We start from the raw sequence: 15,275 nt of genomic DNA, 5'->3' as shown, positions 1-15,275 counted from the left end.
TATGCTTTGGCTCTCTCCCACTCTAACCTCTTTTTTTTTTTTTTCCTTCCCCTCCCCCATGGGTTTCTGTTAAGTTTCTCAGGATCCACATAAGAGTGAAAACATATGGTATCTGTCACTCTCTGTATGGTAGGTTCTGCTTTTAAAAAGCAAAGTTCTAAGACTATATACATGCCCTCTCTGGCTCCTCCCTGCCCTGTGGTCATCTGTTTGTCAAAGATACAGAGGGAGATAGTGGTAGGCAGTGACACCCTTGTATCAGAGAACAACAGTCTAGATTTTCTGTTGTACACTAAGAACTATAAATTGAGGTGCTTTTTCGTTTTTATTTTTAAGTAATAGTACATTCTATAGTTTGTTTGTTTGTTTGTTTTTTTTTTCATTTTGACAATGAACAGAATTAGGGCCAAACAATTCACATGCCTTGATCTTATTTTCATTTTCAGTCAAAGTTCAAATATGCACTAAGGTCACTTTCTCTTAAAATATGCTTTCATTTAAAAACTATCTTGGATTCAGGGTGGCTTTAATCAAGAAGTAAATAAAAATTTATGAAGGAATTACTAAGTCCTTAGCATCATATCTTTTTTTTTTTTTTTTTAAAGGAGCAGCATGCCTCTAAATGTTAATTTCTTCTTAAAGGGGATCAGGGCTTTTTAGACAAGTACCTGATTCCAGGAATGGCACAGGAGGTATAAAGGGTTAACCTGAAACATCCTGTCACACCAGAAAGCAAGCACACAAACCATCAGAGACTCTCGAAGGCATGACAAAAAGAGTTCAGATTTATTCTCAAGATGTATACTCTGGCCAGTGATGGCACACCTAAACAACAACAAATAACAGTAACTACAATGGATTGAAACACATCACATACTTTTAAGTCTATGAAGTCATCAAACTATCATTAATACTACTGTATTGCAGAGGCACCTGGGTGGCTCAGTCAGTTAAGCGTCTGACTCTTGGTTTTGGCTCAGGTCATGATCTCACAGTTCCTGAGTTTGAGCCAACCATCGGGCTCTGCACTGCAGTGCCCGCTTGGGGTTCTTTCTCTCTACTTCTCTCTGCCCCTCCCCTGTGCTCTCTCTCTTAAAATAAAGAAATAAACTTAAAAAAAAGCTTATTTTTTTTTAGAAAAAAGCTGTGTTGCGTATCTGAAAGTAGCTGGGAGAATGGATCTTGAATATAAAAAGTATTAAGAAACAATTGAGGACATTTGAATGTTGATCAGATGTTTTGAGATATGAACAAGTGAGTGCTAAAATTTTAGGTGAGATAGAAGTATTGTAATTATGTTTAATAGCAGCAGTATTTTTCTTTTAAAAATATGTAATGAGACATTTATAAATGATTTTATTTGATGTCTGGGATTTTATTCAAATAATCTTGGTTACGGGAGTAAACAGTATGAATGAAAAACAAATGTCCATACATTGGCAGTTGTTGAACCTGGATGATGCTGGGGACATGGGGATATATTACACAGTTCTCTATACTTTTGAAACTTGCTGTAATATACGTTGAAAAAGCAGCATTAAAATGTAAACTAAGGCTTTATTCTTAGCTACAATTCTGATGCCGAGTTATCTTGTCATGAGTTGTCTTCGCGTGTAGGTGATCCTTAGGACCATCTGGCCATCCCCAAACTGTGAGTTAAGCTGCTAAAACAATACATAACAGATGCAAAGATATCCTCAGGCTGACAGTGGACCTTTTTCCACATTGCCTCTGCTCTTCTGGATGTCAAAGATTCTTACCTTCTATTTGCAGAGGAAGAGCTTATGATTGTCTGGGAAGAACTGGAGGTAGTGCCAAGATATATATGGCAAGGGGATGAAGGTGAACACACAAGCCAATTCAGTCATATAATCTCGGAAGCAGGAAGTCGTATTTTTTTTTTTTTTGGCAGAGTAAACAGTCTTTTTTTTTATTTTTATTTTTTTGCAATTTCTTAGTATATTTTATTTATCCCAGTATATCAAAAATAGTATTTCAAAATGTGATTAACACAGACATTATTGAGATTTTTAATGTATTTTTCCTAGTCTTTGGAATGTAGTTTGTATTTTATTTTTTTATTTTTAAAAATTTTTTAAATATAATTTATTGTCAAGTTAGCTAATACACAGTGTATATGGTGTGCTCTTGGCTTCAGAAGTCATCTTATTTCTGGACCAGAGGCTAATCTACATGAAACTGTCCATGGTCCCCGCAGTGAGGAGCTAACATGGCCCCTCAGCGTGGATATGCTATGGCTTTCTCTCATGTGCTAAGGATAGTGTGCTAAGCACTGGCTTTTGTCCTCTTCTGTGCTATGCCTTTAAACTACTTGGCAGTCCTCAGAGGCTGACCCTGACTTTCTGTACTGAATCACATATACCAGAACCCCATTCCCCACCTCTCATTCTGCCCTGAGATAAACATCATCCTGAATCTCCGCTCACATCTAGGCTGACACTCTTTTAGATTGACAGGACAAAAGAGGATCATTTGCCCTCAATTTTCTTTTCTTTTTTTTTTTTAATTTTTTAATGTTTATTTATTTTTAAGAGAGAGAGAGCACAAGCAGGGGAGGGGCAGATAGAGAGGGAGACACAGAATCTAAAGCAGGCTCTGAGCTGCCAGCACAGAGCCCAATGTAGGGCTTGAACTCACGAACTGTGAGATCATAACCTGAGCCGAAGTCCAACACTCAACCGACTGAGCCACCCAGACGCCCCTGTGCTCAATTTTATTGGGTATCCTATCAGTGTGGCCCCAACTCTATGCCTAACTTTCCTTGGATATTTTCTTTAATTCTTCAAAGCCTGGCTTGGAAATTAAAAAAACAAAAAACAAAACTGAATATGGATCCTTTTTTTTCCCCTTCCTGTTCTCATTCCTTTGTAATAATTCCGTGTCTCTTTGGAGCAATGTAGATGGCACTGATGGACTAAAGATTTGGAGAAAGGAAAGTAAGAAAAACTTTTTTTTCCAAATAGTTTCTCATTATATTGGAGACAACCCAAAGCATCTGCATTCCAGGTCACAAAGCAGGATTGACAAAGAGAGTTTCACTGTAGCCTATTTATTTTTATTTGTTTGTTTAACAAACGGACACTTGTCTGTGCTGTAGGAGTATTAGATGAATACTGTGTGATCCCTGACCTTGTGGGTCCAACAGCCCATGATACTTTAGATACCATACAAAAGATGTGCACAGAGGGGCATGGGAGCTCTGAGAGGCACTGTTGTACCTCAGCTTTGTGAAGAGCATGTTGGAAGTGAGGACACTGAAGCTGTGACCTGAAAGATGAGAAAGACTTAGGTGAAAAAAGGAGAAAGGGCGTTTCAGATTGAGAGAGTGGCAAGACAAAAAAGCACGTGGGACTCAAGCAGGGTGTTCTGGGCACCCTACTTGTGTCATTTGAACATAAAATATTAGCCAGGAACAAGGGACAGGTTGTATGCTTATGATTTTTGACCAAGAAGGGTTTAGAGCAGGATTTTTAACGTGGCCAGATTTGTTTTTCAAGTAGTTTTCTCTGATTGGGTGAAAAAATGGACTCTGGCTATTTCGGGACTGAACTGGAACAGGGCTAAGGAGAGGTAGAGAGGAAGAAATAGTGTTGAGGAAGAAACTGCACTGGCTGTAGTCCAGAAAGGGTCGAGGAATCTGCAGACTCTCACTGAGGCCCTTCCCTGGCCTCTGCTTCACTACTGGTAGGAATGGATAGGAGGTCTTCCTTCTCTTGCCCCTGGAAAGAAACTCCCGCCTCTTAACCCCACCCGCCCCTGCGCTCGTCACCCCCACCCTGCACAGCACTCTTAGCCTCACCACCATTATCTGTGGTGACACCATCAGTAAAAATCTCATTATGCCTTTTATCCCCGTTTACATCAGCCATCACAAGAAGCCAGGGACTCCCAGGTCATTCTTCATCCCTAGAGTTTAATCCCCATCTGGCTCTTCGAGCAGCAAAACACTGCTTGCTCTTCTTTCTGGCACTTCCTATACTCTTTCTGTCAAAATAACTTTTTCTCAAAGCATTTCTGACATAGTGTGCAGTTTACTTACTTGTTTAATTGTCCTGTTCCCTGACTTCCCCCTCTCCAACCCTCCACTGATACACATACTAGAATATAAGCTCTACGATGGCTGCGTCCATTTTTATGTATTTGTTCATGGCTATTTCCCCAGTGTTTAGCACAGTATTGGGCCTTTGTTGAATGAGTAAATTTAAAAGTTAAAGTAATAACATGCCTTATCTATCAAATTGTACTCGAGGGTCAGGGAAAGAGAATAGTTGAGACTGATTTCAGAATTTTGGGCTTAGATGACCTGATAGTATGATTATAAATATTTGCTAAAATCAAAGGTGGTTTCCTTTCATTTGCTGTACTTATTCTGGTTCTTTTGATTTTGGTCAGGGAACATTCTCCCATAACACTTTGCAAGCAGTGAAATTTGTTTGTTGCAACTACTGAAATTTATTTTGGGGGAAAACTTCACAGAAATTTAAGCATCACTATTTTCAGTACAATAGTGAACAGAAACAGTGTTCTAATCCCATTTCCAAAGAATGTGGAAAATCATTAATTGTATGTGAGATATCTGAGGGCTTTAGGTATGAGGATAAATTTGTCCAAATACTGTCCTGGAACTTTGGTATCAGGCATCAAGAAAGCAAATAAAGGTAGAGGAAAAGAGGTTTGGAGCTGGGAGGAAAAGTAAAGAGATTTGTGTCAAGGAGGGGGGGGGAGGAGGGGGGACATTTCTTTAAAGAAAGACAACATCAACAAAGGGCAGATATGGAACTTCAAGGAAATGGGAGGAAGAAAATTCACAAGTAGCATCAAGCCCGGTCCCAGCCAAGGATAGGATATTCATATTCTGAGTCTTGTTTCAGGTTATCATTTTATTATTTTATAAAAAATTACTTGAAACCTGACTTTTCAACTTTAAAAAAATATCCCTCTAATTCCTTTCACTCCCACATACATACTGTGTTAGCAGTATACACATGACCCAAACATACATACACAAACTTTTCTATGAAAGATATTACATTTTGGCTTGTGGTTTATTTTGGTTATTGCAGAATCGTTATATATAATTACATATAAATGGCTAGGAAGATAGAACGATTTTAAAAATGTGTATCCAGTCAGGAAAGGGAGCTAAGTGGGAAAATGGAAATAGAGCACTCATTTATTGTCAAATGCAATATTTATATGCCTTAAACATTGTTCTCATTTAGTCATTACCACCATCCTGGAAAATATGTCCAATTTCCCCAATGTTGCAAATGAAGATAAAGAATAAAGATAAAGAATAAACTCAGCTGTGTGTTGTTGTCTGACTAATCTAATCCTTGTTGTCTGACTTCAAATGGACTGTTCTTTACATATATTTCATACACTATCTCAAAAGAAAAAAATAATCCCTGTGTATTAGGTTCTAAAAGCCTTGCTGTACAAAATGAAGAACATGGTAATCATGTTTGGATTGCCAGCCCTCCCATGCTTTGTTGGCATTTATAAAATTCTACTAAATTTGGCTTAGAAGCAACACACACACTACAAGGAAGCAGTTGTTTTGTGAGTGTTTTGGGAAGGAGGAGAGAAAGCAAGAATGCATTGTGGGAGTGCAGACAAAGAGCAGTGTTCTTAATGTGCAGCAGTGACTAAGAAAGATTTCAAGGTTCAGAAAAAGAGTGGGAGAAATAAAGCAATACATAAGCTTAACCTTGGTTATAATAAAATGTAAAGACTAGGCGTTTCCACCACATTTATCATGCTCAAATATTTTTAAGAAAATATTTCATATTAGTGTATATACCTCTTATTCAGGGGCATCAACACATGTATGCACTACCTAAAATTAAGAAAGGATAAAAAAATAAAAGAAATTTAAATCGTACTTTTCCACTGGAAAAAAAATAGTGGATAAATCACATAGATAAACCAGTTAGGACAATGGAATGATGCCATTGAGGTGTCCAGTGAAGACATTGCTCATACCATTCTTGTGTTGGATTGTAAGAGCTACCTGATGTTTGTTTTGGCATGGCATGCATAGCCTTATTTTATTTTCTAGGTTCGAAACTGATGACTTGACCAATGAGCTTTTGGGTTTGTTTTTATTTTTTTTAATGTAATTTATTGTCACGTTAGCTAACATACAGTGTGTAAAGTGTGCTCTTGGTTTCAGGGGTAGATTCCCGTGACTCATCGCTTACATACAATACCCAGTGTTCATCCCAACAAGTGTCCTCCTCAATGCCCATCACCCTTTTTCCCCTCTCCCCCACACCCACCATTAGCCCTCAGTTTGTTCTCTATATTTAAGAGTCTCTTATGGTTTGCCTCCCTCCCTTTCTGTTTGAAACTATTGTTTCCCCTTCCCTTCCCCCATGGTCTTCTGTTAAGTTTCTCAAGTTCCACATATGAGTGAAAACATATGATACCTGTCTTTCTCTGACTGACTTATTTCTGTGTCATCTCATTTAGTTTTCTCAATCATCCTGCGTTAGAGATGAAGTTCAGAGTCTGTTTAATTACCTGGTTTTACCAGTTACCGCACTGCTCCAAACCAACTAACTTCTTTCTCAGAGAAATAGAAAGGGTTTTAATCTTCTGTCTGCTATATCTTGCAATTTGAGGTAATTAAATAGACTCTGAACTTTGTCTCTAATGCAGGATGATTGAGAAGACTAAATGGGATAACAGAAAAACTCAGTGGTTGAGATATGATAGGCATTTCATAATGACAATTGTTCTTGCCTTTTTGCTGTTAATTGGGAGCCAAGGGATGAGTGTGGAGGAAAAGGAGAAGATGAAGAGGAGGGAAAAATGGAAGAGCAAAAATAAGTATGTGTACTGTTATTATAATACTTTACATTAAGAAATTATTAAATTTCATCAGAGAGAACCACTGAATTCAAATCTTGGAGTGATTTAACAGATCATGAGACTAAAAAAAAAAAAGCACCAGTTGTAATGTGTCAATTAAGAGCCATTATTTTTCAAAGATGATCAGTGTTGATCAAGCTCCCTAGGTGGAAGTGATCCTGTAATCTTATGTGGGAGAAATGCTTTATAATTAGAGTGTGACTATAAATAAATCAGTAAACATTGCTGATATTTTAATGAAAGACCCTTAAAAGATAGGATAAAATTTTGTTTTTAACTGTATTTTGCTATTGGAGTTGACATCAATACCATTGTAACATTCTTCAGGATGGCTTATATCTGCAAAATTCCAACTATTTGAAAATCTATATGTAACAAAGAAATACGTGCCTGATTTATGAATTACTTATTCCCAAAAATGTACAAATAAAGTTCATTTTTATTTGTATTGATCATTTGTTGAAATAATTCAATTCTACATTACGCACCTGGCTTTCAGAATAAGTTTGGTAAAATGGTGTTAAGTTTTAAAAATATGATAAAACCATAAATAATTTTTACAATGACAGATTTTTCTATTAGTAAAATAACAAAAATCAGAGACATGATTATGTATCTACTATAAGGCCTTGTGTGCATTTTTCCCAAAGAAAATTTGACACAGAATATCCGACAGTAGAAATATTGGAAATTTAAGAAATAATTTAATATTTCTGCATTTTGTTCCTTTGGGAAGTAGCTATAAGGTTTCTAGCAGATTTAATCACAGTATCTTCTGATGGCCTGTAATTTATGAAATGTGTTTCCTAGTCCACATAAAATTAAAAGCATTAGCTTCCTTTAATAATCAGGCAGGTTTGTATGTATAATATGCATAATATATTCAATAAAATTACTTTTTATACTTTGCACAGGATTTCTATATACTGGATTGTTGTTTCTCATCTTTCCCCAACATTTTCAGTCTTCGGGCCCTCTGGTTTTGAAATACAAAAAGAATGAATAGAATACTTTGCTGCTTTAAGAATGCCAGAAACAATGGATACCATGGGAAAGGCAGACTTCTGCAGGAGAAGTAAGCTTTGGAGAAAGTTTCACAGATAGATATAGAATTACGTTTTGAAATGACCTAGTTCCTTCGTGATTGTCATAGGAAGATCAAAGCCTCTAAGACTTTTTTTTTTTAATGAATAGGAGGTGAGAAATGGAAACAGTACATTTCCTGTAATGTAGGAGTTGTGTACTGTGCTACAAGTGGGAGTATTTACCATAAATTACTTTGATTTCTAAAGAACAAAACTTAACTCAGTGCATATAAGAGTGTTCAGATGAGCTTTGTGAAAAATCCTCTTTCTTTCTCATGTGTGTCTCATTTTCCCCCCTGTGAATTCATGGCGAGATTACTGAAGATGCTGTGGGGACAAAGGGTAGGTGAAAGGAAACGATGTGTTCTGTATTCCATATCTCATTCATAAGGAGATAAGTGTTATATTGTTTGATACCTATAACCAGGGAGTGGTCTTCCCAGTGTGCTATTAAAAAAGTTATCTAGGACTCATCTGGGTTCAGTGAAGCATAATGCCATGATCTATTAGTAATGTAGTAATTTCCAAAGATACGAATGAAAGGAGTGACTTTTTTCTTTTCTCTTCTTCTCTTTCTTTTCTTTTTCCTCTTTCTTTCTTTCTTTCTTTCTTTCTTTCTTTCTTTCTTTCTTTCTTTTGCTAAGTATTTGCCAATTCTGACCTAGAACATGGCTGGTTTTTAATGAATGTTGAAACTTTCATGGGACAATCTATTTGTTATTAATAGCTTTCTACATCATCCAAACTTGGGGTTTGGAAAAATTCAGTTTTTAGAATTTCTTCTTATATTGTAACTGCTGATTCTCATGTTGTCCAAAGACTGTGATTTTGGTGATGCAATAGAATGGTGAAATGAAAAAAAACAATGGAGTCTTGATAGGGAAAAAATCCCTCTGAAATTTCTCTCCTTTTACCCTGCTATGACCCCATACTTCCCATCTTCTTTGATCAGTCTTCCCTTCTGAACAGTATTATTTTAAAATGTTCTTATCTTTGAAGCAGCTAAATTTGAATTGATGTATGCAGTGTATCAGTTCCAAGTTTATCAGCAAATAGTCGGCAGGAAGCTACCCCTCAGAAGTGCACTTCGGGTTCCTGGCAGGCATTGTGTTTTGAGAGCCAGCCTTCCTTATTCCTTAGTTAAATGACGCCACTTGAAAAGACAAATACCACTATCATTGCTGTTGAGTTGGGACAGCAGTCTTCATCTAGCACACTATGATTTCATGAAAGCATCAATCAGGCTCACAAGATAAATATCTGAGTCAGCTGTTCTACTTTTGTATTGAATCTAATTAAAAGCATGAAACAAATGCTTGTCACACATTCTGTCTCATTGAAAGATAAATATATAAATAAAAATCAAGACAAAGACTGGAAAGATAGGGCAATTGGAATGACAATAGGTAATTTTATCCAGAGGGGCCTCAGTCAGCTAGCTGTCTAATATCCAGAAAATCAGTTTAGCTAAAAATAGTGTTAAATATGTCAAATACTGGGGTGCCTGGGTGGCTCAGTAGGTTGACTGTCCGACTCTTGATTTCAGCTCAGGTCATAATCACAGGGTCTTGGGATTGAGCCCCGTGTCGGGCTCCACACTGCACTGAATGTGGAGCCTGCTTGGGATTCTCTCTCCCTCTGCCCCTCTCCTTGCTTGCTCGCTCTCTCTCTCTCTCTCTCTCTCTCAAATAAAATGAAAACAATACTTCAAATACTGAAAGATTCAAGTTAGTACTATGAGAAGATACTAGGATGGATGGCTGTCAAATAAATCGTAGATGTATCTGATGTTACAGTTATGCAAAGGTAGTATCTCATGCTTTTCTTATTTCAGGATACAAGTGAGTGTTGAAAAATGCTCCTGTGTAATGGAGATTGTGTCAGAACACAGGGAAATCCGTGATCAAAAAGTGCATGAACTTCTTTTGGAGCTGTCATGACTTTTTAAAATCGAACCTAGGAAGGAAAATATCCCCTAGGCTAACAGCTGCATCCCATATGCCAGGGGTTATAATGATTTCCTCCAGCAGTGAGACCACAACTGAAACAGCAGCTGGAATGGGAATCACCACACCTGGTTAAGTTTACAGTAACCACCTGTGTTCTCCAAGACACCCACCCCCTTTTTTTTTCTGCACTTGACAACTAGAGAGGTAAATTGGATAGTCTAGAAATCCATAGCTCTGCATCTTTCCAATTTTAATAGTAGCACAAGATTCCTATGACTTTTTGATTTTAAATACAGTACTTTTTGTTTGTTTGTTTCAAGTTTTAATTTAAATTCTAGTTAGTTAGCCTATAAGCTAATACTGGTTTCAGAAGTAGAATTTAGTGATCCATCACTTATATACAACACACAGTGCTCATCTTAACAAGTGCCTCCCTTAATGCCCATCACCACTTAACCCTTTTTGATTTAAATTTTTGATTGGGAGAAGGACTTTCTAGGGCTAGACTTGGCTGTTCTTACCAGAACAGCTTATTCTATTCGTTAGGAGTCTACTGAGGTGCTTCTGCCTATTGCCCAGACAGTCTGGTTCTAGCCAACCATTCAGTCAAAATACAAACTGGACACTTTTAACAGAGAAAAGGGGCACCAAGAAGTTACAAGTTAAAATTATGTAATTTTTTGAGCATAATTAACTAATGAATTCATTTTATGATATTACTGGAATTACACTTCTTTTCCAAAGCACTTTACAAAAATACAATTATTTGTAAAAATTTAACACTCTGTATCGTATCAATTATGTTGGTTATATAAATTTTAAAAAGAAATCAAGAATAGTAATTACTTTGGGGAGATTTTATCCATTTGATGTGTCAATATTTCTGCCCAAATGTTTTCAAAGGTATATACTCCATTCTCAGCTAGAACAGTACCATTTTAAATTAAGATTTTACAAGTTAAAACTCATCAGTGTAATTTCTATGAGTTATGCTTTATGATTTTGTTATGTTATTACTATTTTGCCAAGTTTTAGATGCTATAGCATCATAGAACCTCTCAGTATTATCTCATTTGTTTTCAACATCATATTCATAAAGAAATTTTTGTATGTTATAACTTTGACTTCACCAAGGGCTCCTTGGTGGTTTGTGCACCTAGCAGGATCCAGCATGGAACCAGTGCATGAACCAGTATACCAAGGGGCTGGTATTAGCAAGATCATTGCCTGTTTCTTCCATTCTCATTGGAGGCTTGAAGGCATTAGGTGTTCCTAGCTTCTCATGTCCAAGCAAACTTGTTTTATCAGTGAATGCCTTCATGCTGTCTTTGAAAGGGAGGTGTTAGATGCATCATGTCTGAAATGCAGTGGGGAGAAATATGCAAGTTGTTTCTGGTCATCTGGTGGATTTAACCAGGCACTACAGTAAGAACTCAATTTACTGCACACAGTTCAGATACTACTACTAGATGAGGCAGACTTCTCAAACACTTCCTGATTTATTCTACTGCAGGTATTAATAATGTGCTCCATACTTGCTTAAAAAAAGGAAAAATTCAGGACAAATTCTGAATCTAAGAACACACTGGGGCAGTAAGTGTGAGCCACCGTCTTGGGCCAATAGGGACTTTTGGCAACAGATAGGAAGTGGGTAAATAATCACGGTTATGGTTCCATTGGGCCTACTGTTATATGGATTTGTTTTAAACCTTCATTTGCCACCTTTTCAGAAGCAGATCCAAGTTTGATGGGACCTGTTAGCCAACAGAGACATTGGCTAAAATCATGTCTCTGTTCATCAGGCCTGTAGTTTTGCTGTTATACCTAAGATTGATACATACTGGAATTGTGTAAAGCAAGGACTGAACTTCTCCCTTGTCACTCACCCTCCTTGGATGCTGGGTTCTGACCCCTGAGGAAGGGGTTGTTCTCAACTGGTGCTTGAAGCTCTGAGAGAACTTGCTTGGGAGGCCATGGGTGTAAAATATTCACAAACTAGCATAGACTGCTGCTACTGGAAATAGCAAAGAACCATTGCTATGTGAAGGGGACAGCAATAAGAAACGAACAGGAGAAATGTATTCCTTTTCTCTCTTCTAGCTTTCTGGTCCCCTCCAACCCTACCTATTGAAAGAGACTAACCATAGTGGTAAAAAAGAGAAATATGGTTAAATCTGGAGTCCCAGATTTAAGTATAGAAAGGCCAGTTTACGGCCGAGAGATATTGGCTTAATGATGAGCACATTGTCAGAAGCAGACATACTATGTCCCTGTTCTGGAATTTATTTCTTGCACATATGTTCTTTAATACTTACCATACACCAGGAACTCTAGAGTGAGCAAAATGGACTAAGTCTCTGCCCTCATGGAGTTTATAGCCTAGTACGGAAAGGACAAAACTAGCAATTTTAACAAACAAAAAGAATATTTCAGATATGGTAAGTGCTATGAAAACAATGAACTAGAAATTCTGTATGCTATTTATGTTGTTTCATAGCAGTTTTGTTACCTGGTTCTCCAGTCTTTCTCTCAAGGGGCAAGTGGTGCTGAGTGTCCACAGGTAGGCATTTAGTAGCTATTTTGCCACTTTACCTGGTACTGAGTTTCTAGATTCCATTACAAGAATATGAATGGGAGTTTTGCTGCTTTTAGTTCTGACTCAGCAATATGGTCAGTTTCAAATATTCCATGTCTCCCTGATAGTCTATGTCTTAGTCTGTTTGACTGCTATAGCAAAATACCACAGATTTGATGGTTTACAAACAACAGATGTTTCTTCCTTACAGTTGGAAACTGGGAGTCCAAGATCAGGGTGCAAGCACAGTTGAGTTTGGGTGAAGGCTCTCTTCTAGGTTCTAGACTGCTGACTTCTCACTCTGTCCTCACATGGAGGAAGGGCTAGGGAGCTTCACCACGCCCCTTCTGGAAGGTACGAATCCCGTTGTAGGGCTCACCCTCATTACCAGTCACCTCTCAATGGCCACTTCCTCATTCTATTACCTTAAGGCTTACGATTTCAACATATGAATTCTGAGGGCCACAAACATATAGACCACAGTAGTTCATATTGTACCACCCACTTCTGGCACGGCCCAGTATCTGTATTTAAGATATTTGGTTACAAGCCACAGAAACTAACTTTAGCGAAAAGAAAATCCACAAGATTGAAGAGAAAGCTGAAGAAATCAGTTTGGAGAGTACAGAAACCAAGTATATCCAGGTTATTTTTGAGGCAGGAAGAGCTTAAAAGCCTCATTCATGTGCCATTGCTGGAATACGTAAGCAAAATGATATGTATTCTTTTTTTTTTTTTTGTCCTTATGGCAACTCTACTCAGGATTCAAAATCCCAGGAGAGAGAGAGCTCAGATCGTGTGTTCCTCCCTTGGCTCTCCTGGAATGAGGAGAAGAGAGATTTGTTTTTTAAGACCACCTCATCTTACATTTTGTAGGGGGAAGACGGAGGCCTGAATACAGGGTTACCACCAAGCCAGCTCAACTGGAGAGGTCTCTACTCAAAGTGAAACTGGAAGGTTGTTAGGTGAGAAGTGGATGCCAAGAAGTAAAAAATCACTTAAGTTAACCTCACCGTCTAACTGCTGTTTCCCATTTATCTAAATAAACTAGAACTGATGTGATATTACTTACTGGGTTTTAAATTCATACACACACATTTGAAGGGGAGTTATTTCTATTTTCCTAATTAAGTAAAGCCATTTAAGGACAGGATCACTATGCTGTCTTGTCATCCCAGATTTTTCCTACACAAGTATACGTACGCACATTGGACCGAAGATACCTGTATGTTCAATGATGTCAATGATAACAACAGATCTTTGCTGGTCTTCACACAGAGAACTATTTTCATGGTAGGCCTGGTTTTGAGAGGAGGGAAAGCTACTTATCTAACCCAAATCTCCACATTATTTAACAGCCGGCGAGTAAATTGGAGGTTATCTTTAGAAATAACTCAAGTTTTCTCTGTTCGTATTCACTTCTCTCTCGACTACACTTTCCTGAGAGTCCACAAGGGGTGATTGCCTTTGTGTCCACAAGTCCAGTCTCTGTAGTGCTGCTGCTCGACAGAGCACGGAAGACCTTGCGGTGAGCTGTCTCTGCATGACAGACAAGACATCTCCAGTTGGACTCCATGACTGCTCCTTCCTCTCCGAGGGCGCAGTTCCCTTGCCAGGTCGCCATTGTGTTGTTAAGGCTGCCTGGTGTTATGCGTGTGGCAGTTGCATATTTGAGGACTTTTGAGTAGGTGTGGACTAGAAAGGGTAATCCTCTCCCCTAAAGTATTACCCTGTTATAAAGATGACAGTAATCTATTTCCCTTATGTTTCAGACATGTTAGTGAACCGTTCTTTTCTATTTCTTCTCTGCTGGATACTCAGACATCCATGATGTGGGCGAGGGTGATGCCAAGTAACGGATACTAATGCCATCTGAAAATCACGACGTCCTTCTTTATCTCACAGCCGTTTTTACAGCTGTTTTAGTGCTTCAGGTTCATAGCACCTGGCTTCTTTTTTAGTATGAGTTTTCCTAAGAAGCTTCTGTCTTTACGCAAGTCGGCTTCTGAAAGCTCATTCATAATTTTCCAGTCATCGCTTACCAGTACTCCCGATTTATGTTAGTGCATCCAAAGTCAGCCTCTAGTAATAAAAAAGTGTTTTTCATTAATTCATGACACATAGCACCAGTTAGTTGAACTGAACTCTAGGATCAGGACTGTAGTTGCCTAAAGCTTCTTTCGGCTCTGATAATTTGTGAATCTCTGAGTTTCTGACTTTTTAGACTGCCCTTGGGATGACTAGTTTGCCTTATTTCCAAGCCTTGTTGTTCCTGAGCAGTTTGATCAAGTAATGGTCTGGGATGAGTACCTTGATTTGTATCATTTAACTACCTCCAAAGCTTCTGACGAACAAAGGCCTTTCATTAATCTTTTGCACACTTAAATACCTAAATATAATCTACTATTAATTTCATCAACTTCTAATACATAATAAACTGCCACTGTAGTTTTCTACTGAAAAGTTAACGTGTTTGAAGATACTGCTCATAAGTGGGACTTTTCTTACCCAAATTCTGTTTAGTGTCCATGTAATATACCAACATCTCTTCTCTCCTGTTTTCTAGAAAAAATAGTTACTATCAAACCTAAAATTTAGGGTCATTTCTCTTTTACATTAAGTCACCTAAATAATTTTCACTTATAACACTGACTCAGTAATTTCATTCTTATTATATGATTTGTCATGAAATTACTCTGATTCTATAATGCAATATTTCCACAGAAAATGTAGATAAAGATGAGAATTAGAAATTTTTTCACCTGATAA

This window comes from Panthera pardus, unplaced genomic scaffold (assembly GCF_024362965.1).
Source record: "Panthera pardus isolate Hobbes unplaced genomic scaffold, ASM2436296v1 HiC_scaffold_2, whole genome shotgun sequence".
In the NCBI taxonomy this organism is placed as follows: Eukaryota; Metazoa; Chordata; class Mammalia; order Carnivora; family Felidae; genus Panthera; species Panthera pardus.
The sequence above is the reverse complement of the archived record's forward strand: the minus strand, read 5'-3'. Positions refer to the sequence as shown.